Source organism: Mustela nigripes, chromosome 7 (assembly GCF_022355385.1).
Source record: "Mustela nigripes isolate SB6536 chromosome 7, MUSNIG.SB6536, whole genome shotgun sequence".
Lineage (NCBI taxonomy): Eukaryota > Metazoa > Chordata > Mammalia > Carnivora > Mustelidae > Mustela > Mustela nigripes.
This window is the reverse complement of record NC_081563.1, coordinates 4,228,209-4,251,297: the sequence shown is the minus strand read 5'-3', so window position 1 is coordinate 4,251,297 and position 23,089 is coordinate 4,228,209. Positions and strand designations below refer to the sequence as shown.

Here is a 23,089-nt window from a genome sequence, read left to right as displayed (position 1 = left end):
GTGTGCGAACTCTGCGCACGTGTGCGAACTGTGCACATGTGCGAACTGTGCACGTGTGCGAACTCTGTGCAAGTGTGCGAACTGTGCACGTGTGCGAACTCTGTGCACGTGTGTGAACTGTGCGCACGTGTGCGAACTCTGCGCACGTGTGCGAACTGTGCACCTGTGCGAACTCTGCGCACGTGTGCGAACTGTGCACATGTGCGAACTCTGTGCACGTGTGCGAACTCTGTGCACGTGTGCGAACTGTGCACGTGTGCGAACTCTGTGCACGTGTGCGAACTCTGTGCTTTGCCATCAGTCTTGCTATGAGCTTGAAACCTGGAGGAAAGAGCTCTTCTTCTTATTCTTTTTTTTAAAGGCTACATCCTGTATGGTTCTAATTACACGACATACTGGAACTGGCAAACTGCAGATCAGCCAACAGATCAGCAATCCCAGGGGACAGGATGGAGGAGGAGGCCGGCTGACTAGGTGGGAGCAGGGGGTGTTTTAGGGCAGGGGGATATGCCGCAAAAAGCTGCAGTGATATAGTCATGTCACTGTGCATTTACCAAAACTTCACAGCACAGAGAATGAGCCTAGATGCATGCACATTTAAAAACAAAAAACACAAAAAAACTTTAGGAAGCCAGGGCATCCTGAGACGGGGAGAGAGAGTCTAACTCTACCACAAACACACAAAATGACCTCACTGCAGGGGAGGGGCCGGTGCTGAGCCAAGTAAGCCTGGGAAAGAGTCGAGTCTGGAAGACCGCAGGCACAGGGAACGTCTACAGGCCCCGAGCCCCCGCCGATAGAGCCGTCTCCCCGGCAGGGTGGCTCAGCGGTGCCGAGACGACCATCCGTGTTCACTGGAATCAACACACAAGCAGGCGACGGCAGTGGGCAGGAGCCAGGTTTCTCACTGTTGGGAGTGGAAGGTCCAGATGAGCCAGGGGAGGCGGCCCACATGACCCACGTGGTCCCCACCAGAGCGGGAGTCAACAGCGGGAACTCGCCACAAACACGCCTCACGCAGGTGCAGACGGCTGCCTACAGGACCTCTTACGGACACGTGCGCGCGCGGGCTCCCAGGCACACAGCGGTCCCCGCGCTCGGCCGGCTGATGGGGCCCAGACGCAGGTCATGCGTACAGGCAAGGACACCCCCGCCTGCAGCAGGCACACCACGTGCCTCGACCTGGGCTCCTACGGGCAATGAGGATACGAAGGAGGCCGATTGAAGGACCTGCGCGGGAATGTTCCCGCTGATTCTGGAACGTCCTGTAATGCCACAAAGCAAGACGTCCTCGAGCGGGGCAGCCGGCCACAGTGCTGGGGTATGTCACCGCAACACGGGAGCCAAACGCACTGGCCCTCAGGGCCTGACATAAAGTGTACAGATTACTACACAAAATAGAAAATAAATGTCCATAAGCTCACGCTGACATAAATACGTGGCTGAATGAATGAATGAATGAATGAATGAGAGAGAAAAGATACTTCTCTCATGCAGAAAATAACCCCAGAACTCTTGGTGGCTTCCCCACCAGAAGCAGGAGCCTAAGGCCCACTCCACGCGCGGCTGTGCAGGGTGGCTTCCTGCGTGGACGTGGAGTGGGGAGTCACCGTGCGGTGAGAAAGCGGCCGCGCACCCGAGCCAGGCGACCCAGGCAGCCTGCGCCGTGGTGGGTCACGGCGACCGCGTGAACCCTTGAGTGTAGGAGACAGACACGGCACCTGTGTCTCCGTGGTCTTCTTCCCCAAACCCACAAGCCAGCCTCAGACAAACCCCCACAAGCCTCAGGGTCTTCCGAAGCAAGGAAAGTTGGAGAAACTGCTGGAGGCGCGGGAAGCCGGAGGAGGCAGGAGAAAGGCGTGCCCTGGGTGTCCTGGAGGGGACGGGCTTCGGGACAGAGGACGGACACTGGGGGCAGAGCATGGGTGTGGGAATGAGGAGTGGACTTCCATCGCTCACGTTCCAGCACCAGGTCACAAGCTGTGACAAGTGCAGCGGCCGCTGCGGACGTCACTAGTCCGGGGAGCGGGTGCGGGCGAGCTCCCAGTCCTTCCCGTCTGCGTCATTTTCCTAAACTGAAATCCAGATCTGCTAACTGAATCTAATCTAAGTCTGTACATCTAAATCTGAAATGCACGAAAATAAAACGCTTATTAGCAAAAAAAAAAAAAAAATACACCGCCTTAACTTTTCCACTTAAACCCAAATAAGCCTACTGAAATGCAGATTCTACTGGAAAGGGTAACATTTTTAAGCCATTGTTTTCCCAAATGGCCTTATCAAGGGTGACACTGAAAACCTGAGAAATACATTTATTTTCATAAATGTCACCTGAGAAATATTGCGTGAAGTCTAGTTAGAGGGTTTGTTGCTTATTTTTAACCATTAGACTGTGTGGTTTCCACCTTTCTGGGCAGCCCAGTGACGCTGGAAGAAAGGTTCGAGTCCGAGTGGACCGGACCGCACTCGCTCACTCAGAGGCCACCACAGATCATCAGTGTGCAGGGGGCGGGGGACAGGGAGCTGCTCTTAGTTCTTTATCTGAAGCACTCCGCCCTCGGAGTCTGCAGGGGAGCGGGGAAGGGCAGACACCATCGACAGAGGAGGAGCCACAGAGCGGAGAGGGCCACCGCCCGTCCGGGTTGCCGCTGTGCACAGCCCCCATTCTTAACGGATCCACGTGAGAGACTGCCACGGACTTGCTGCGTGCTGCTTGGGTGTGCTTGGTGAGGACAGAGAGGGCTCCGCCGTTTGGAGCGGCCACAGCGGGACACTGAGGGCCCATGTCACGGGAGACATCTCCTGCCCCAAAATGCCACCCCGCATCTGTCCCGTCACAGCACGCGGAACAAAACACAGGGTTTGAGCAGAGGCTGCTAGTCTGATGCCTTCTGTAGCAAGGCCCCTGGGAAGCCCACGCAGACAGGACAGATTCCTACAGAAAACCCCCCCAGAGACACTTCCAGTCATGTCGGGGGCTGGGACTTTGAGATTCTTGCTCCCTGGCTGGGCAGATCTGCAGACCTGCAGACCTGCTTCCAGAAGGTGCGACTCTGGTGGGCAGCTTGGCTTGGGACACGGTTGGCATTCAAGGCAGGGCACTCACTCTCACTGCTCAGGGGGATAAAATACTTTGCAGACAAGCTGCAAATGAGCTGGTAGCTTCCATGCCCAGCCAGCTTCCCACGGACGGCCCAGACAAGCCTGTGCCCTGACCTCCATCCAGGAACGAAATGCAGAGGAGACACGAAGGACTTAGTGTTTCAGCTCCAATTTGCAAATGTTACACTGTGGCTACCAGCAAGGGACGCTTTAAAAGTCAAACACAGAACACCATTACTTAGGCTGGAGGAAGTCTCTGGATTATTTGTCCTCTTTTGTAAAATTTCTTTTTTTTTTTTTTTTTTTTTTTTTTACTTATTTAACAGAAAGAGAGAAAGCACAAGCAAGGGGAGTGCCAGAGGGAGAAGCAGGCTCCCCGCTGAGCAGAGATCCTGATGCGGGGCTCCATCCCAGGACCCTGGGATCATGATTGAGCCGAAGGCAGACGCCTCACCAACTGAGCCACCTGGGCATCCCTGACTGTCCTCTCAGAGAGGATTTCCTTACTCTGAGCCATTCAGGGATCTGCTAAGAAGTCACACAAACACCCACCGCCCCACCCCACACTTCCTTCCACCCGAGGATGAACTCCCTAAAGCATTCTTGCCAAACCCCGCCAGTGATACCGTCATTATGTCCCATCTGATTTTTCCGGATACGGATACAGAGATGAGCTGCGGAATATACAGACGTCCATGATGAAGCCTGAACTGATCCTAACCACACTCTGACCCTAAGCGATCCTAACCGCCCTCGGGCAGACAAGGGACAGTGTGTGGGCAGTAGGAGGCTGGTCCACGCCGTGGTCTCCCTGCCCCTGTAAGTCGCTGCTGGGTGGCAGCACGTGTCTGGCCAGCTCATGGGGGTGGCAGGTCCGACACAGTGTTGCTTTCTTTGAGGCACCGGCAGAAGCCTTGTTGCTAGGACGACAAGCCTGGGAAATTCCTGTACTTGGGGCTTTGCCAACCCCTTGAGTTCATGCATTAAGACATAATGGAATAAGGAGCAGGCAGTGGAGTGGGAGCAGGCCTCTGGGAAGAGTCAAGAAACCAGCTCTGTTGCTCACTGACCACACGACCCTCACGGCCCGTCACTAGCCCTCCATGGATCCATGGCCTCGCCCTCACTTTGGCCGCGAGAGCTGGCCCCCAGGGTTCCTGAGTCCACGAGCCCCTGCTGCTCCGACACAGCGGAGCAGGGTAGCTCGGCTCCCATGAGAGGCCTCCCCCCTGTGCTGCCGCCCCAGCGGCAAAGGTCTTCCCAGAGGTGGGCAACGGGTCTCAAGGGAGACAGCAGCTCCCGGATGCAGCCCTGCTACTACGGGTCTGCCTCCGAGCCCACGCTGTGCCTGCGCCCCTGAGTCCTGTTCTGTCCATCAGACCCTGTAAACACTCAGCACCCTCCCGTCCTGCCAACAAGTGCCCCTCAGGAGGCCCTCCCCCTCCCATTCCTGCACCTGCACACCCCGACCCTTTCACTGGCATCAGTGAGTTAGCCATTGTTGGTAGGTTTCCACGAGTCCGAAGCACCGTTCTAGACACGGGATGGAGAGAGCCAGACGTGCCACGCTGAGCACCGTCGGGTAACCAGAACCTTCCTTCCCTGGCTGAGGCACCTTCCCCGGGAGATCTCAGCCTGAAGGAAAAGGGATCCAATGAAAGGCAGAAAATGACAAGGAATCTGTTCAAAGAACCTTCAGGGAAGGTGAGAGGAATCCCCTTTCATTATGCTGAGGTTTGAACTTATTTGATCTACTCCAGCCAGAAAACTGAGTAAAATCTGCACCTTCCAGAGACATTTTACTGTACGGATATTCCAAGTTCGGTTATGTCTGGAGTGTGTCTTTGCCTTCTGTCCAGGAGCAGATGGGGAGGGTTATGGGGGGCCGGGGGCACTGGAAACACAGGACAAGGCAGGCGCCGGCACTTCTTGCAGCCAGAGGAGGCAAGGAGCTTGGGGCAGGGAGGCAGGCACCGAACTGGCAGGACCGGGACCCACTCGTGTGTCTCAAATAAGCAAGCGGCCTCAACGGCCCAGCCTGATGTCCCGGTGGTGCAGAGGCAGGCCAGGACCAAGAACACTCCAGAGGTCAGCAACAGACGGAGTCTCCACACCTGGGCACGGTACACGCTGTTCACAAAAAGAAAGAAGCCCCAAATGGAGTCACGGGTCCCCAGCAGCCTCTCTCAGGAACATGACCTTTTGAAAGCCCTTCTAAAAGGTCCTGATGAGCTCTGGGGAGGCCATCTGCAGGATAAAATCCCGACTGCCAGGGCAGCTGGATGGCTCTGTTGGCTAAGCATCTGCCTCCGGCTCAGGTCATGATCCCAGGTCCGAGGATCGAGTCCCATGTCGGCCTTCCTGCGCAGCAGGGAATCTGCTTCTCCCTCTCCCTCTGCCTGCCTCCCCCACTGCCCTGCCGCTTGTGCTCTCTCTCTGTCAAGTAAATAAATAAAATCTTAAAAAAACAAAACAGAACAGCCCTGCTCTTCTTTCTTCCCTGGAAAGAAGACGCCCTGGCCTGAAGCAAGCCCTTCTTCCCTCCTGCTGCTGCTGGCTTCTTGCCCACCGTCCCTCCCACAAACAGCCTCTCCTGTGACACCCGCCAGAACTGCTCCCCCTTGCTGGATGGGGTGCTGCCCGGCTCAGGAGCTGCTCAGGGAAGCCAGCCCATACCCACACTCGTCACTCCCTGTCACCTTCCCCTCTCTGGCCCCCAAGGCCATGTTCCGACGTGTGCAATGAGCGCATCTTGATTTCTTTGCTCTCTTCCCCCTCAAGAATGCAAGCTCCACGAGGAGGTCAGTATAACCATTGGACAACTGGATTTCATTTTTTAACTCATGTACACACCCACTGGAATTTCTGAAATGCAGGTTGATGCTGCTGGGGTGGAGAAAACGTTACTCAGCTCACACAGGCTGCCACAGACGGTGGGGACCCCCACCCACCCCGTTACTAACCGAAGGGGACCCCAGAGTGCTGGGCTCCCACACGGCTCCAGTCACCAGGAAGGTCAGCCCTGAGCAGATGGACAGATGGTCCCGCCCTCGGGGAGCTTACGCTCCATGGGGAGTGGCCGCAGCAACCCAAGTCAGAGGTCGGGACCCGCTGGGCAGGACATGGTGACAAATAGGGCCAATGACAAGTGCCCACATTCTGGACACTGAAGGAGAAGCTGCTGGGACAGCTGAAGGTCAGGTGTGGGTGTGAGCAAGAGCAGTCGGGGGCCCGGGCTCTGACCCAGCAGACAGGACAGAAGCCAGGGGAGGAGCTGGTCTGGGTGGTCTGAGTTTCTCCAGCACCTGCCCGCTGGCTGCGGGAACATCCGTGAGACCCCCTGAGCCGCCCCCCTCCTACCCCATGAGGCAGACAGTATTTTGGGAGTGGCAGACGAGGCGGTGCTGGGCCAGGCCGAGCTCCCCAGAGCCTTTATGGAGCCAGGTTTGTGGACCAAGAGCCAGGCCCTCTCCTCGGACGGCCTTCAAACTCAGAATGCTTTTTTTTACACTTTTGAAGATCATAAAACCACCAAATAACAAGCCAACAAAGAAATGTAGGCCCCCAAAACCTAAAATACTCACTCTCTGGCTCTCCCCAGAAAAGTCTCCTGACCCCGGCCCGATCGGTGGGCACCTCCGCTCCACACATGGGGCCCACCCAGGCTTCCTGAACAAAGCTCACAAAGACCCTGAGAGCTGGTTCCAGGTCACGACCACAGCGAGGACTGGAGTAGCCGGAGTCCGGAAAACGCCAGGTGCGTGCACACGAGCGCTGGCCTGTACACTGAGACGTCTGGCTCCCCGGTACGGGACCTGAGGGGGACGTGCGACAGGCGAGTGCAGCTTGTGAAGGACATGTCTCTGCTTCCCTGCACTGGTGCCCCAGACCATTGAGACCCTCAGGCTCCCAGGATGTGTTCTGGAAAGAGTTTAGCACAGGTCAAAGGGCCCAACCCACACCCTTGAGCCAGGGGACACTTGCGTGGGAAAGCCCACAAGAGGCCCCACTGCTCTTGGGAGCGTGGCCAGGAGCTCTCACTAGGCCCCCATGCAAGCCCTGCAGCCCACGTGGGAGTCCAGACACATTCAGGCTCCACGTCTCTAGATATGGAAGCTGTATTGTGTGCCATCTGCCGATCCCAGCAGGGGACCAACAGGCGAGTCCCACCTGAAGAACAGGACTGGTTCTCCCTGACCTGGAGCTCACTGTACCTGTGACAGATCCTTCCTATGACATCTCCACGCGGATCTCTAACTGTGGCCATCATCAGAGCTCACTGTTAACGACTAATAAATTGTGAGCCGCTGTGCACGGGGCTGGGCAGAATCCACGGCGTTCTGGTCCATGGACCTCGACTATCTTATGCTATGACACAGAACCGCCGTCCAAGGGCTCTCTTGTTAGAAAACAAGCAGGACAAGCCTTAGGAATGGTATGTCACCCCAGCGGTATGATGATTGGGACAACCACGCTACTAACCTTTATGTTTTCCCAAACACAACGGCCCGCGACTCAGTACGGCCCCCTCTTCCTCAGCCCTCTGATCCCCCACATGAAACCGCCCATACCCACACTCGTCACTCCCTGTCACCTTCCCCTCTCTGGCCCCCACGGCCATGTTCCGACGTGTGCAATGAGCGCATCTTGATTTCTTTGCTCTCTTCCCCCTCAAGAATGCAAGCTCCACGAGGAGGTCAGTATAACCATTGGACAACTGAAAAAAACCCACTCAAAAGAAAAAAGTGCCAAATGCGATTTTGTTCTCTCCCTCACTGCCTCGTTAACTAGGTGGGAAAAGACGTGTCTCCATGGGGCAACGTGGGTTTCCCTGGGGCGGAGAGGACAGTTCCCTTCCCCAGGAGCCAAGGAGACAAGCCGGTGGGTCTCACTCTCCCTGCACAGACAGCAGAGAGGCGGATCCCGCAGAACTACCTTCTGATCGGAACAGCATCTCTTGTGCTCTTAGGAGAAGTGGCCTTGATTTCTGGCTTCTCTGCCCCACCTCTGTTCTGCACTCCATCAACCAACACTGCAGGGGCAGGAAGTCGGCTCAATTATCTTCACTTAACACATTAAGAAGCAGAGCTAGGGAAGATCAGTGATTTGCCCGAAGTCCCACAGTAACAAGTGGACACGCCCAGATTCTTCTCCTGCCGTGGGAAACACACAGGATCGCCCGGAGGTCTGGAAGCGCCCACCCGCCGCAGCCCCGTCCCCCCACGTCAGAGACGGGTCCCAACGGTCCTCGCACATCCGGACCCCAGTCACCTCTCTAGAGCTCACATTCCGGCAGGGCCTCCCCATCTCCCCCAGTCCCAGCCCTGGGTGGGGAGACCCGAAGTGCTGATGAGCTCACAGGACGGACACGGAGCCACCAAGTCACGACACAGAGAGGTGACAGGGGCTGTGCTGGAAACCCCTTCCTGCGCCCTCTGTTCCCGATGCCTCGCCTGCCCCCACGCTGCAGTCTCCAGCCAGACCACGCTGGGAGCTGTACCAGATGTTAAAAACAAACGGCAGAACTTACTCAAAATTAGCTCTGACATGGTGGCGTGGGTCCGCGGGACACCGGCAGACCTCTCACTCCAAGAGAAGAAATGCCCCGGACGAACAGGGTCGGTGCTCCACCCGCAGTCCGCTGCTTCCTGAGCCCGAGCTTCGTTCACAGCCCACCCACGGGGGACCGAGCATAATCAAATAAACTGATGCAACCTTTCCTGATGGGAGACGAAGACGCGAACTTCTGATTATTCCCAGGAAAACACCAGCCACAAGCCGGGAGCGCGCTTCCAAGGGGAAGCATTCCTGCTGGGAATGCCCAGAATAACACAAGTCTCTGAACTGTATTCGCTTCCAGCGCGACCTGACAGCCTGGGGGTTTCCTCCCAGGACCCGGGCATGGAGCGCTTGGCCGCGGAGAGCAGACGTCGGCGTCGGGGAAGGACAGCACTGCCGCAGCGATAATGGGTCTAATGGGACAAGCTTCTCTTACGGATGTAAAACTCTGGTCACTTGAGAATCATTAGTGTAGTCTGGCAGCACCAAAAATAACAGAACCCACTCTGTCCACCACTGTTTTCCTCACTCACAAGTTAGCACCGGGCTCAGACACATCCACGGCCGTGCACGGATTTCCTGGAGTTCCAGAAGGAAGCAGGTCCAAGCTCTGCAGGGTTGCGTAAGGCTGAGTCTCCCCTCCTCTCCTGGCCGGCTCACCCTTCCCGCCGCCCCCCGTGCCCCCTGCAGGAACAAAGGGTTGGGCTGGGTGCTTTCTCGGGGTCCCTGCCAGCTGGGCACCTGGCACCACCATGACCACAGCCAGTTTCTCCCCTAGAAACTGAGGGTCTTCTCAAGAGCCTCCCCACCCACACGTCCTCACGTCTCTCCGGGCTCCCCTCTCCGCCCCAGCACTCCTCACCGTCTCACTTACGGTACTAACGTGTGGACTCTGTCCCCGCTCCAGAATGTGCTGTCGCCGACGCAGCAGTCTCCATGTGGTCCGCTCAACCCTCGGTCCAGAGACCCCACAGCAGCACTCCCACAGCAGACCCGCACAAGAGGAGGTCGGCACACTCACACGCCAGACATCGCCTGGCCGGGGGGGCACGCGGGGACAGGGCGCTAAAAGGACTGCCCCTTCTATTACCTGAGGAGCTCCCCGAGTGACGGGGAGAATCCGATGCCCGTGGAGCACTGACTGCCTGATACAACGTTCGACATCACACCTGGTTCGATGTGCTCTACACGGAAAGTCAGTATTTGCTGAGTGGATGGCTCAGTAACTACTAGCAATTAAGGGTGATTTTCTCTACAGTGAAATAAAAAAAAAAAAAAAAAAAAACACAACAACACTCATTTTGGCCCAATAAATTTATGTGGAAATTGCCCAAAGGACCATGGTGTGAACATGGAGAAAATCTGCCAAGTTTCTCTTCCTGGGAACCAGGGCGCTGGCTCCTGGCCCCAGCTCTGCCCTCAGCCAGCTCTGTGACCTTGGCAGATCTCAAGTGCTTGGAGACCTAATGCACGCGCGTAGAAAATGATAGGGTTCATTTTCCACCTGTAAAAAATCAACTGCACATTTCCTAAATTACAATAACTTGGTTAGAGTTAAAGAGACACCAATCAATTTGCATCATTGCAAGTGCAACAAGAGGCCTTTTGGACTAGCAACAGGCAATATTCACTGACGTGCTTAACAGTGTTTAAATCCTTTGATCAGGAAGTCCTGTGTCTAGGAATGCACAGAACTGAAAACATTCGGGGCACGAAAATGCTCATCACGGTATTTCCCGTAACGTGGTTAAACGTGAAGTGCAAGGATACGGTTTTTTAAAAGACTCAAAACCAGCAGAAGCATGGAAAGAAGAATGGAGAAGTGCAGGCGCACGGGTTGAAGTTCAAAATGACACAGCAGGGGGAAAGAGGTGTTGGTCAAAATCTGCAAACTGTACCTACGTTGACCCACTGACCCAGAAACCCCACTGCTGGGCACGGGAACACTATGTAAAGTCAGTCACAGGCGCCCTGTTTGAAACACCAAAAGATGGAAAACGATCCACATCGGACACTGGAGGAATAAGCCATGGGGCGTCCACGCCGTGGACAGCAGGCCGCTGCCGACAGCATGGACGGCTTGCTAGCCATGAGAATGGGAAGGTCTGCAAGACAAGTTAAGCAAAGAGAAAGCACACAGCGGTACGTCCTGTGCCCTGAACACTGTGAGCTTCATGTACGCTTGCACTTATGTTTACCTGCATAAAGAGACAGGGCATGAGTACCCTGGATCTTAATTAAAACAGCCTCCTAATGCAGGGAACAAGGCTTGATGGTGGAGGGAATGGCCAGGCACAAAGGCAAAGAGAACTTCTCAATATTTATGTTTAAATAAATCTGTTTGCAAACAATATGGACATCCCTATTTTAAAATCACAAGGTTTTGGGGGCTCCGGGAGTCTCAGTCGTTAAGCGTCTGCCTTCAGTGAGGGTCAGGATCCCAGAGTCCTGGGATCCGGCTCCGCAATCAGTGGGAAGCCAGCTTCTCCCTCTGCCACTCCCCTATTGGTATTCCCTCTTTCACTCCCTCTCTTTGTCAAATAAATAAAATCTTAAAATAAAATAAAATAAAATAATAATGTTTTGGGCTTCCTTCAGCAGCACATATATTAAGATTGTGATGTTCTAATAAACTGAATTCGAATGTTATACTCATGGTAGTTCAGGATAAAGAAAGGGTCTCCTTCCTGGTCTTCAGGCACTGAAGGGTTAGCACCTTTCCACGCGGCACACCTGCTGCCTACCTAGGATAATGAGACATACATCACTGTTACGTAATTTGAGAGAAAAGTTCCCAGTGATATTTAATAGCATTTTTCTCCTCTGGGCTGGCTTAGAGTTCCAAAAATGTCAGTGCATCTCCTACGTGTCTCCTTCGAATTCAAGATCTGACATTTAATTTATCGTTGACGGGTTCAACATCTTTCAACGGGCTGCCTGTCAGAGCCGGGACTTTGGACGAGCCCTTGTCAGCTCAAGGAGAAAGGCGTTCACAGGGCCAGGCTTCCCCAGGGGGGAAAAAAAGAAAAAAGTGACATTAATTCAAATAAGAATTTTAAAAAATAATAATAATAGCTACTGTTTATTAAGACCTCCTGGGACACCTGCCCTTGTCATGCATCTGGCAGAGGGGCCCAGGCCCAGGGAGGCCGGCCACCAGTCCAGGCCCGCTCTCCGACCCACAGGGCTCCCTCGTCTGAAATGAAATTAGACCGGGTGAAGCCACAGGTGTCACAAGGCGGCGACACCACTGGCCACGTGTGGAACCGTGCTTCAAACCCGGTCAGACGACACCGGTGGAGAACAGGTGTGAGTGAGCTTCCGCCTCCCCTTCGGCAGGGTAGGATCTGAGAGGGAGCCGGTGACCGAGGGAGCCGGTGACCGAGCCGGCCGTGATGCACGGGGGAGGAGGAGCACCAGCCACAGCCCAGGAAACCGTGGGGCCAGTCCTGAGTCCTACATCCTTCCTCCCGCCGCGGAACAGCCTGCTACCCCAAAGCCCAGGAGACGTGCGGCGCATCGGTCAGCAAATTTTATCCACTTGGGGTCAGACGGTAAGTATGTTGGGTTTTGAGGGCCACACGGCCTCCGTAGCGACGACCGGACTCTGCTGTTGGGAGCCCCGCGGTAGCCGGGCACAGGTGCCGCTCCCGAGGGGCCGGGCGCGGGCGTGCACGTGGGACCGCCAGGGCCGAGATCCCGCTGGCCAGCCCAGCCCCTCCCCTTCTCCACACGGTTCACTCGCGTGACAAAGGTGCATCCCTCTAAAATTTCATTTCCACTCCAAAATGCCTGCGCCTGCTGGGATGACACGTCCCAACCCCTTCTCGGCCCCCACACCGCCCTCGTGGCCTCCCAGGACTCGGACCCCATCGGCATCGAGAAAGAACATTCCATCTCGGCCTCGCGCCCTAGTGCTTTTTGCCTGAAGAAGTTCTGGGCCTTCCCACACACGGCCTCACGGGCCCCGTTTCAGCCGCACAAACACCCTCCCCCTCCTTCTCCACGAGTGAATCTGCGTCCCTCCCTCACGAGCCTGCTGGTGGCATCGCCCAAGACCCCCACAGACAAGCAAGAGGACCCCGTGTGAATCTCAGGGGCCCGTGTCCGAGGCAGCTCCCCCCAAGATAACCTCCACAGCAAGTGGACAAGCGTCTCGGGGTCGAAGCGGGGCCACCTGGCCTCACGCTTATGACTTTCTGTAGCTTTTGTTCTGCGGGTTTGACGACAACATGGCACTTTCCTACGCCCACATCCTCACAGAGGCCCAGGACGTGCCACAGGATGAACCCAGCCAGCCTGCGGTTAAACAGGGGATGTAGTTCTGAGGAAAGAGCCTCAGTCTCTTTTATGCATGGAGTACGAGACACCATGTGAGCCTCACACAAACAACGTCCTTCATGGACGGTATATGTGGTCTCTGGGGTCAGAGGCCACTGGGTTTGGATCCCACTCAGCTGCCACGTTACCACGTCAGCCACGCTGCTATGACAAGTCCTGCAAGGCCCATGGTTCCTGGGGCGCCAGATTGAACACGACACACATACCGCTTCACTTAACCTTCTCGCTGGCTGTGAAGTGCACACTCGTATCCCCACTTTACAGATAAGAAGACTGAGATGTTCAAGTCCCACAAAGTCTCCCCTGTTAAATATCGGAGCCCAGTGTCACCAAGGTAATGCAGCTCTCACAGCTCCAGCCGTAAATCAGGGCGTTGTGGGCACTGCTGGCGGCAGGGTCTTCCTGCCTCTGATCATTCAACATGTGCCTTTGGGATTTTCTGCCCCCGTTGGTGGAAGATGGGCACGGCCTAGCTAAGGTGAGCTGGAGAACTGATCTCACGACCTCTGTCCTGCCTGATCACCTGCCTTACAGCGGCAAGTGTCTATAAAACGTTTCCTCTGGAAGTTCCAGCCAGGACACAGTCCACGGAGAGGACCCCTGACCTTGGCCTGTACAGGCGCATGTACAGGTTGGACACATCCCAGAGACACAGCTGGTGCCTTGTCAGCCACGGTCATAAGAAACATCTGTAGCCAGTCTCTCAGGCAGGGGTGTTTATAAGCTCGAGGGGCCAGGAACCAGAGGACCTAGAAAGGGAAAGGGGTGCCAACAGGAGTCTGACCCTACTTTCCCACTCCAAAAAATCACTATTAGCCCATAGAAGACACCACCCGAGGCTGCCTCTGCTCAGCCTAACCCACTCGAAAAATTCTTCTAAAGGTAAAAATAAGTTGCAGGCATACGAAGATGTGCAGTTTAAGAAGACGAGTGGGGGTGAACGCCAGAAGTTATATAATATCCCGGCTGTAGGGCGGGGGGAAGTTCTCTCCCCAAGGTTGACAAACGAGCAAAGGGGCACGGCAGCATTTCAGACTGTCACTCCATCGCCCACAGAACCGCCACGCGAATGAGCGAGCTTGTGCTCCTGGGCAAGGAGGTAGGGAGGCGGCGGAGGAGGGGGACCAGTTAAAATAGAGTCTGCTCGGGGGGTGCCATTGCTCGGACTTCCAGCGAAGAGGGCGGGAGCCGCTGGCTCCAACCTGGCCACCAGGTTGGCTTGTACTTGTACAAGGTGGTGGGCATGGGCGGGGGGGAGGCGCCGTCCCTGCCAGGACCCCACTCATGAACCGGGCTGCCATCCCCCGACCCTTCTGCAAACCAGTGAGAAGGGGTCAGAAGGAAAACCACTTTCAGCTCAAAAGCAGCAAAGCAGGAAGCTAGAAATAGCTCTTCTGCACTCCCTTCATTTGCAGGAGGAAAGCATTCAAGGCCTCACTTCAAAGGTGGAGGACCAGGTGCGGGTCAGACAATCGGGAGTTGAACCCATGCCAAAAATACAGTAAAAGAACAAGGGAGAGCCTTGGGAATCCTATTGTCCACACTCTCGTTCTCTACGTCACTCAGAGATAAGTGACTTCCTCTGCCGAGGACCCAAGCGGCAGAATCAAACCAGGAGACAGGACTCCTGATGCCCAGATCATCGGTGTTGCCGGGCCGCCCCACTGAGACTCCAGGGCTGCCTACACTTCCTCTCCAGATTGACTGGCGGCCCATTCCCTGCGAGCTGTTCCACGAGGCTGAAAGACTGGGCTGAAGGCAGGAAGTCTGCCAGAGCGAAGGGTCGGGGAAAACACACCATCACCCTAAAACTACCTTGTCCTCAGCCAGACCCCACCTAAGAAACCCGTTTGGTTTTCAGTCATAACCTTCCCATCCCAAAAGCTTCTGTGTTGTTTATCTTGCAGCATTCTGGATCTTTCTGGTACCTGTGCCAAACGAGATCAGGATTATCCCGTAGGGCAAATGGGCCGCTCAGCGGGGCCCTCCCCACTCCGTGCAAGTCTCATGGTGCCCAAGGAATGAGGCCGGCTTGAGAAACCAGACAACTGAAGGCCACTCCTCACAGCCTCTTAGACATCGAGGGAGCAGAGAGAACACCCGTCTGCACAGCCCTCCCAGAGGTCCCAAGTAACTTCCGGGCTGGGGCCAGCCTCAAGCCAGCTGGAGTTTCTGGAACAAGGACAGCACAGCGGGGCGGCAGGAGGCCAGCAGACAGCAGCAGTAAAGCAAAATGAAACGGTGATCCGTGCTTCTGGCTCTCTACGGCCGCCGGATACTCAACAAGGTGTGTGCTCACCCTCCCTCATAATCAAACAGGTAAGAAAATGCGGCAATGGAAAAAGACACGTTTAGGAAAATCATGTGGAGCCAGGAGTGATTTCAGTGCACAAAAATCCAGATCCTTGAGGTTTACTTTATTTAAGAAACATGTCTGTGCCCTCAGTTCTATGCAGGCTATGACTTTGGGGGCATAAATGTAGCTCAAAACTTCCAGTGAGGATGAGGGTCTGGGAGGAAGCACCGGGCCACTGAGAGGTCACTGCAGGAAAGTTGTACGTAAAGAAGGCTCACGTCACCCACATTCCCGGCCTGGACACCGAGTGCTGACCCCAGGGGCATCACATCACCTGGTCACAGAGGCCTGCAGCTCTCCCGGGGAACCTCGGCAAGTCACTGAATCAAGCCAGGCCTCAGTTTCCACATCTACAAAAGGAGGGTGACTCCTGTAGTTTGCGAGTTCTGCCAGAACCAAGGACGGCAGACCGGGTGGCGCACACGATTTACTGTGGGCAGTTGTGGGGGCTGAAGTCTGAGATCAGGTGTCCCAGGGCTGGCTCCTTCAGAGGCTCTAGGGACAATCTGTCCGGGCCTCTCTCCCCTGGCTCACAGGTGGCTGTCTTCCTCCTCTGCCTCCTCCCGCCATCGTCCCTTTTTTAGGACGATACCCGCGGTGCTGCTGCACAGCCCACCCCAGTGTCCTCGTTTCTACCAGATTCTCTCTAGAAAGACCTTGTCTCCCCATAATAGCACATTACAAGGTCCTGGGGACAGGACTCAGCATGGGAATCTGGGGGCACACAGCCCACAGCAGTACTCAGGGCCGTCGTGAGGACCAGACACATGAATAGACGTGACACACTGCTATGGGGCCTGAACTGCATCAGTGCTCAGCCAGGAAGGGCAGTTGCTGTGGTCGTGATGACGCGTGCTCCATCACAGATGACGGGCTGTCACCAAGGCCACAGCCATGGACCAGGAGGCAGGAGAGCCGAGATGCCTGAGGCCATGGCCACCATGTCCCTGAACCTGAGACCTCATCTGACCGACACACTCTGCCAACCTCCTGCTGTCACTGCCAGGGAGTAGGACGGCTCTCGGGGGATGTGGCATGACAATCACTGCCCGTTCCTATATTTGAGGAGAGTGCTTCTCTGAGGTGTTGGCAGATGCCCCACCGGGTCCGAAAGTGCATCTTTTGTCCTGATGAAGAGTTACTTTGTTTCTCCCCAGAGAAACTGGCTCAACTGATTTGTAATCAACAAATTTGTAGGTAATTCTGGCTGCTACATTGTATGGCTGGAGAAAAGGACCAAGTTACCAAGGTGGGTTTGTCTGCTGTGAGGAGACCAGGCTGGCCCTGAGGAGCGGAGGGGGTCCTCTGGCCCTGGAGCCCTGCTGGGAAGCCCAGGGCCTCATTCCCGCCGGGCCACAGGCCACACTGTAATTACTGGACACTGTGCCATGTTCCCAGAATAAACCCTTGGTTTGCCCTGGCCGAGGATATGACTAGCAATTGGCTAAGTTGGATATTGCCAACTAGAAGTTTGTTCTGGCATTAATTCTGACCTGCCTGCCTTCTGTGCCCTAAACGTTCACTGTCCTCCTCCTTCAACCAAAATAAAGTACAAATGCCTTCTGCCAATATATTTTAACTCGTGAGTCATCCCAGAGGATATTCTCATTCTGTATTTTCTAATGTAAATAAGGAAAGCCAGAAGGTTCTAGAATACATCTGCAGAGCGGCTGCCGGAGAATACACTTGACGAAGGGACCCAGGCAAGGCTGGGCAGGCTGGTCCCACCACTGTCACCATCAGCCTGGGCCCTGCGGTCTTAGCCTCACACCATCCCAGCCGATGGCACAGTGCCCTCCCCACAAGTCCCCTCTGTTCCACGTCACAGCTGCAGGGCCCCCGGGGGCCAGCATGGTAGAGCAGGAGGGGCCCACATTTAAAAGCAGTGAACAAGTCCCAGAGAATGCAGGTTCCTTTCAAGAGGAAACCGTTTCCCCTACAGATGTCTGTGTCTAATTGCATGCAGTGACTCGTTTCTGGAAACCATCTGTGTTCCTTGAAATGCTAATAAGAGGCACCCCCAAAATACAGGTTCCAAAAGCAAACAGATCTGTGCTTTGAGTTTAAAAGTATGTTCATGTCCTTCAACTGATCTGATTCTCCCAGCAAGCTCCTGGGTTTTTCCCCATTCCCACACATAGGAAAATGGAAACCTATGGGAGAAACGCACCTTGCTTCCTCCAGAAGCAGACTCTGAGACACTGACTGAGTCAAGTAGCTTATTTAGAAAGAGATGCCAGGAGCACGGCCGTCGCTGCGGGGAGCTGAGGTAGGCTGGGAAAGGCGAGTGGTGAGGATCTGCTCGCCAGCAATGGCCAGGGCGGGGAATGGAAGCTCTTCCCTCTGGGAAGGTGGGGGGCCTCTGTCACTCCCTGTTCATCGTCACCCTATCCTAGAGGCAAGGGAAGCAGCTCTCCGTGGGCAGGGGCTGCTCCAGGCGGGGCTGGTGTGCTCGTCTCCACACCTGCAGCCCCCACAGGGGCAGGTCAAGGGGGCTCCTGGCACTAAGACCTCAGGCAAGGAGATGCAGGTGCCCACAGCCAGGCTAAGTGGCACTGGGGGGCAGGGGCAGGGTCCTTGTCGGCCCTAGGTCTCCTGTCCTTCCCCCGGCTGGGCGTGCCTGAGCCCTGTGCTTCTGGGAAGCTCTCCTGTGGACGGTGACCAGGAGCCCGGCCCTTCTGCGGAGGAGGAATTCCATGGTCCACGTACAGAGCCACGTACAGAGCCTGGTTTGCGGTCATCTGTCAGGCACTGGTTCGCAGTCATCTGTCAGGCACTGGTTCGCGGTCATCTGTCAGGCACTGGTTCGCGGTCATCTGTCAGGCACAGTAGACTCTGACTGGAGGAGGAACAACTCGATGGCGCAGAGATGGGTTAGAAAGTGTTCCACTCCGTGTGTGAACTGCTAAGAGCCTCTGGTCCTGAAGCGAACAACGGACCATTGGGGAGTCCCAGGAGGGTTGGGGACTGGGGGCATGCACGAGGACATGGGGATGGAGGGGCTCCCAAAATGCCCTGCAGATGGCTATAAACTCAGGACCCCATTAGCAGAAAACAGGCAGGAACCCAAGGGTCGATTTGGGGAAAGGCGTCTGTGCAGTGTAGACACATGCCCATGCAAGAACAGAGGGCTCCCAGGGGGCAGTGTCCAGGAGGCGGCGGGGAAGTGGACCCTGTGCCTGCTGGGGATCAGGGCCCCTGCAGAACCCCAGCGCTCGCCCACCCATGGGCTCCCTCTGCATCCTGCGCACACAACATCCCCCACGGTTCTTATTCCACTGAAGGAATGAGCTTCCTCAGACCAAGGGACCAGCTCCCCGAAACTATTTACTGTGCTGCGGGATGCTGGGGGAGGAGGCCCTCCCGGAGAGGGCACTGAGTGATGACGGACCTCTACCTTAAAATGTTCTTTTTATAACAGTCTGCTAGGGATATTTTGGGAATTGGGGATTTCAACAGTGGCAATTTGTCCTTCTCCCAAAACAAACCTCAAAGCACAGGCTCGAAGGTTCTGGGAAGCTGCTCCTGCCGACCAGAGACGGCCCGTCTGCGTCTCTGTTGTTTTGCATTCTGCTCCCTGGAAGGACAACATCCCTCACATGGGGGGTAAGCCCAACGCTGAAATCTTCCAGAAATGCCCCGGCCAACGTGTCATGGTGACACTCACAGGGCCGACCAAAACACCTCTTTTCTTACTAAATACAGGACTTCAGAAACCGGCAAACACAGGGCCTCACAACAATTGTTTGCTGAGTGAATGCCTTCTCTTGGACTGAATGTGTGATTGTGGTGTTTGGAGTGTGTTTTCCTCTCTTTCTTGTTTCTTTCTTTCTTTTTATTTTTTTCTTTATTAAATTACACTAAATGTTTAACTCTCTCAAGACTAGAATGGACATCCTGTTTCAAGATGGGAAACAATACAGGAAAACCCCAGTGAACTTGTACTGGCTGTGAAAACAGGCATTTCCTCTTACTATTATAAAATTAATTAGCAAAAATTTAAAAAAAATAAATATCATGCTTCTTTCACTGTTTACCCGGACAGGACAGGGAAATGGCTTCATCTATGGAGCCCTGAAGACGCAGCCCTGTAATGTTCCCCAGAACCCGGGGCACGGGCCACCCGGCCAGCACCTCCTGTGAAGTCACACCCACATGCACCTACTGTGGATGTGAGATGTTCACGCCCATGTCCAAGGGTGTAAGAGGGTGCCCAACCCCTCGTAATGATCCCCAAAACTCATCAAACCCTAAACATGCAGACCTTTCTGTAACTGGGTAATTGCAAGAAAACACGTTCCCTGTAAGAGGGGGCCCAGGGCTGCCAACCCGCTGGCCCAGCCCTCCCCCCAGATCCCACGAGCACGGCTCTGCACACACACCACTGAGCAGCTCAGCCTCCCGCCACGGCCACCAACACACCCCCTTGCAGCCACCAAGGATGTGTCCCATCTCCCCTCCCGGCCACGTCACAAACCACTCCGGGCAGAGTATTTTATGCATCCTGTGATGCCCCCTCCCGGCGGCGCTCGGCCCGCGGAGCTGAGGGAAGCTCTTGTCTACACACCCCTCCAAGGACGCGTCCCGCACGGTGATCCGGCTTCTGCACCCACACCCCCCACACCCTCCTCCATCTCAAGCCACAGGACGGGGACTCCACGGAAGGAGAATTCGACCAGAGGGCGACGTGCTCTCTGGTTGTCGGTTTTGTTGTCTGTTCCTTTACTAAAGTCTCTGCTCCACTTGCAACAGTTTCCTCTTGTGGGGGCCCCTCTGTTAGTCCTGCTACAGTGCTGCCTCTGAGCTGGTTGTGGGGCCCAGTCGGTGAGTGAGGAGGCCACGAGACTCGACAACCAGTCCCCAGCGCAGCTCCCAGAGGGACGGTTCTCCCGTGCAAACCCCTACCGCGTGCATGCCACGTGCCCCGCGTCTTCCTCTCGTGTGCGGCTGTCTGGGGGCAGAAACTATATAAAATTCATCTTAAAAACCCCGATCCGTCATCCCGCGATGGCACGTAAAGGACATCTAACCCAGAAACCCTGGGTTTTACCTCCAGATGTGTCTGGAACCAGCAAGAAGGGCCCCTCCTCGACAGAAAGGAAGGACAGAAGGGAGGTAACCTGCCCTCCCGGGTCCGTCCGAGCCCCTCTTCTGGCCGTGTTCTCTCCTGTCCTTCTGGGTGGAGGCCCCCAGGGGAACGGCATCTACACAGATTCGGTTACACAGATTTGTCCGAGCAGGGAATGAAGCGAGACAAAGGGACTTCGCAGAGAACAAGAGCCAAGCGGCAGCTCAGCCCATGGCAAGGCATGTCGGGCGCTGGGGGGGCCCAGGCCTCCCGGCTGATGGCACCGAGGCCTCAGTGGGGACGAGGGAGCACACGGAACCCATCCGACCAGCGGGCTGCGTGTTAACTCCAGGGCCCCAACAACAAACTGGGCGGAAGCTCTCTCACCCCTAAAATTGCAAGGACACGTGTCCACCTGAAGGCTCCTTGCCTGGCCTGTAAGAGCGAACATCTGCCCCACCAGGTCAGGCCTGCGTTCTGAAGGAGGGAACGTTCCTTCCCCTGGGAACTCTGGATGGCACCTTGCCCCCTCCTCTCCAGACCCCAGTGTGTCTTTGTGGAAGGAGCAGTTCAGAAAGCAGCGTCCTCACATGTCCAAACCCAGACACCGGATCGCAGGAGTTGAACCCCTTCCCCTGGACTTGAGAGCCCGAGTCCAGTCTATGTACAGCTCGTCCCCCCCAGTCCTCAGCTCCTGTGCGCAGGACAGTCCTCGTACTCATCCATCTTTTAAAATCACCAGTATGCTCAGGCTCCTGGATGGTCGGTCAAGCTTCCAACTCTTGATCTCAGCTCAGGTTGCAATGTCAGGGTTGTGAGATCAAGCCCCATGTCAGGCTTGGTGCTGAGTGTGGAGTCTGCTTAGGATTCTCTCTCTCCGCCCCCCCCCCCCACCCCGGTCCATCCCCAATCTCTCTCTCCCTCCCTAAAGAAAATAATAAAATAAAATAAAATAAAATCGTAACACTCATGTGGTCTCTCTTCCATGGCCAACCCTACCACAGTTCAAAGACCCCCAAAAGTTCGGCACCAGCCTCATGATGGCACAAGCCAGAGGAAGAGCATGGGGTTGTCCAGTCAGGAACTGAAGATATCCTCTGTGTGGGGGCCTGGGCTGGGCACCGGCTAAGGACACCCCACCTCAGGAAGCTTACACACAGCGATGAAATAACTCACACGCATAATTAACCACATGATTGACTGATTGCCCGGTATGACCTATCCCATTGAAGTAGCTGTCGCCACAGCCCAAAGGGATATATACGAGGTACTCTGAATTTACAGATGAGGACACTGAGCCAGAAGGATAGAGCTCACACAAAATGTGACACGTGTTTACAGTAAGTGACGGGGAGTTCCCAAAGGCCAACAGACACGACCAGTCCCACGTCCACCCTGCCATCCAGGGACAGCAGCTCCAGGAGGAGGCGGCCTCGCCAGGAATGCTTCACGGAAGAAGGCCCTCTGGGATCGGGGGGATGTCGCTACATGAGAGCAAAGTAATGCCGGGCAGGACCACAGACGAGACACGGCCCAGCCACGCTGTGGAAGTGAAGGCGGGGCCTGACCGAGCCCCCCACGGCACGATGGGCCTCGCCAGGGTTCCCGTTTACTGAAATAAATGCTACTGGCCTCCTTGCTGAGCACAGCTCATCTCTCCAAACCCATGAAGACCTCCTTCAAGGCCGGATCTACGTCTCTCTTTGGATCCCCAAAAGCTGTACTCACAGAGCTCTGAACAATGTCAGTGCTTAACACAGAACTCAATGAACAGTGAGCATCCTGAGACAGACAATGCACTTCTATAGGAGCCCAGTCTCAAAGAATTCGTCCTTTCCCGGTCAGATCTGGACTGCATACATCATTTTAACACCTGAGTACAGCTAAAGGAAGAGAGTATAATCTGAATATAGATCAAATACCTACAGAGCAACCAACCTTTCCATGATGGGACAAGGGGCAGCAAGAAACCCATGAACCGACTTAACATTCGACGTAGGAAAATAAAGGCATTTATTCCTTCTCCTCCAGCCGCAGAAGCTCCCGGGTCTCCGCATGCCATCCCTGCACGGGCGCCACGCTCATCTTCACTGTGTGGTTCCAAACTTTTAGTACGTGCACATTATCAAAAGATGTTTTAAAAGAGAAAATATAACAAAAGGCATACAGAAGAAAAATAAGCCCACAAATCAAGAAAGACAGCAAGGGGACCAGGTTTACTTCAAACACCAAAGCACCACACACACACACACACACACACACACACACACAGACACACACACACACACACACACCCCTTCAGCTGGCATTACGCTGACCAGTGACCTCACACCATCCCTTTGCTGCCAAGTTCAAAACAACATGCAGGCCAGTTCTTTCTTCAGCAGAAGGAAGTACACAAACCACTCGTGGACGCGCTTCTGGGAACAGGGCCAGGACCTGTGACACTCGCCGGGCACACACCGGGACCCACGTGGGCACAGACGTCACAGGCATGACCGTATCTCTGTGGACGAGGACACTTGGAGGCACGGAGAAGAAATAAATGCCGAGAGCAAGCGAATGGCTCTTCTAACTCCCATAGGCCTGTCCACACGCCAGCATTGTCTCACGCACACCCAGTAGGAGTCACAACTGCTTTCTCGTCACTTCACAGACTGGGT

General features: G+C 55.3%; 1 protein-coding gene across 2 annotated transcripts in view; it reads right to left on the bottom strand.

Moving 5' to 3' along the window:
• The window catches only part of RNF144A (ring finger protein 144A), a 107,127-nt gene that overhangs the window by 43,866 nt on the left and 40,172 nt on the right, over positions 1 to 23,089 (bottom strand). The window contains exon 1 of one of the 2 annotated variants that reach the window (XM_059405103.1): positions 9,536 to 9,666. The exons of the other annotated variant lie outside the window; for it this stretch is intronic. The gene's annotated coding sequence lies outside the window, so the exon portion shown is untranslated. Of the gene's footprint in view, positions 1 to 9,535; positions 9,667 to 23,089 lie in introns of those variants that run through there. 2 annotated transcript variants of the gene reach the window in all.